The 2,156-nt window shown below is 27.3% G+C and overlaps 1 long non-coding RNA gene across 1 annotated transcript; it reads left to right on the top strand.

The window, feature by feature from the left end:
- Positions 1-302: 302 nt before the first annotated feature.
- Positions 303-864, top strand: LOC109341928. Its single transcript, XR_002107012.1, has 2 exons — positions 303-417; positions 653-864. It is a non-coding gene; the product is annotated as an uncharacterized LOC109341928 (long non-coding RNA).
- Positions 865-2,156: the final 1,292 nt, after the last annotated feature.

Below are 2,156 nucleotides of genomic sequence, written 5' to 3' on the forward strand. Positions count from 1 at the left end.
GCAAAAGGCTCCCCTTCGTGAGGAATAAAATACTGCAATAGTATTTAAGCCAGTGGCTGATACACTCAGTATATTCATATCAGAAGAACTAAGATATTATAATGACCTACACTTTTCTTTATAACTTATAAACAAACTTTCCACTACTGAAATCAGATTACATATATTTATCATCCTCATATCTTATTAAGCATAACCTCGTGCATTAAATAGCCGCTTTTCTTTATAAGCACTCCTACTTTCATGGCTCAATCAATATATATATCTCTTGATTTCTAATCATTTGCAGATTTATGAGACTCGAGGGCATTACTTTTTTTGGGATGAGGGTGGCTATTTCTGGTACGTCACAGGTTTTATTGCAGAGATGGTTCAATCATTTATCTTAGCAGACTTTTGTTACTATTACATTAAGAGGTAGGTCAATCTCTTCCTTCTATCGATGTATTATCAATGTAAAGATTTATACATAATTAATATATAATCCATTATTTTGTTTGTATTAGTTATATTTATGAGTTGATAATGATTAAATATAAATAATGGATAATACATTATCGGTGTAAAAAATTCTTAGATTATCTTTATATACATTTATTTTTCTCTTGTATATTTGAGTATAATATTTGTTTTGCATGGTTCTCTTTTTCAGTTTCATGCAAGGGCAGCTTTTGAAGAAGATGCCTGTTTAAGGATCTTGATTTTCTCACATATAATATGTTGATTCAGAGTTAAGCACTTCAATTAAATTTGTTAGATGCTTATTCTATGCATTAGAAAGAATGAAGGTTATAAGCATGTAATTTTATTACATCACTTTAATGAGGATACATTTCAAACTTATATATAATGTGATACTTAAATCTGTATTTCTCTTAACTTCCCTATTTTAGCTATTTTTTTATATTTGTCCTAATATTTTGATATTTGTAGTTTGAGAGTAAAGTATATTCTCATATTAATATATGAGTTATCTCATCTAGCACTAAAATCATGACATAATATCATATTTAATCATTTTTTACAAAATATTTCAAAAAACAAAAAAATAGTATACATATCATAACTTTAGTGGTTAAAGGAGATAATTTATTCTCTTATATTTTTTATTGGATCATTGGAGTTAATGTAAAATTTATTTATAGTGATAATGCATGTGAATCAAAATTATTTATTTACATTCTTCATTAGTTATGAATTCTTTTTAAAAATAAAAATGAAAAATCTGGTATCAGCCAACATTTGTTTCTAGAATTGTGATATATTGACAATATGTGTTAAATTAAACACATACACCCAATCATACTCATTCATTTTAATAAGATTTAAAGGCTGTATAAAATTATTAAAAGAAACCATGTGAGCAACTCTATTTCATACAAGTATCTTTATCACTAATAAGAAATGTTAACATAGTTAAAAATAAATTGACTTATGTTAAAAAATAAGTTCAAACTTTGAATGTGGTAACTATTTCTAATTAATAGTGGAAAAAATTTCTTTCCTCAATCCCACCCTTCTTGCCCTCATCCTTTGACAAGTATCTTTATCACTTTACATTGTCATTACTCAATATTTTCCACATTCCCAAAATCACTTTTCTTACAATGTTAACAAGCACACCATGTTGATGGCAGAGATAAAGAATAAATAAAAATAATCTCAAAGATGTCATAATATTGTATCACAAATCATTAATCTCTAAATCTATTGTTATATATGTAACATTCCCTTTATTACAGTCAGAAGATATTGCATGAGAAGTAGATATGCAAACATCAATGTTAATATAAAAGAACTCCCAAAAAGAATTTCATATCCTCCCTATTATTGTGCTTTCCCTCATTTTCCAATGATAAAGTTTATTTTCCTATTAAAATAATGACAAACCATAGTGTAGATTTCTAGAGTATAAATAAAGCAAGGATGCATCTAGAAATACACAAGGAAACAAGACTGTAATTGAATACTATAATGTATTAGTTGCACTATGCCAAGAAATAGATGTTCCTAGATCTTCTTCAAGAAACGTAGTGCAATCAAAAGTTTCCCTATCCAGTGATTCAGATTCCGATGTTATGCTTTGGCACAAACGTTTATGTTACCCCAGCTTCAATTATCTCAAATTATTGTATCCCAAGTTGTTTATCAATAAA

The sequence above is a fragment of the Lupinus angustifolius genome, unplaced genomic scaffold (assembly GCF_001865875.1).
Source record: "Lupinus angustifolius cultivar Tanjil unplaced genomic scaffold, LupAngTanjil_v1.0 Scaffold_932, whole genome shotgun sequence".
NCBI lineage: Eukaryota > Viridiplantae > Streptophyta > Magnoliopsida > Fabales > Fabaceae > Lupinus > Lupinus angustifolius.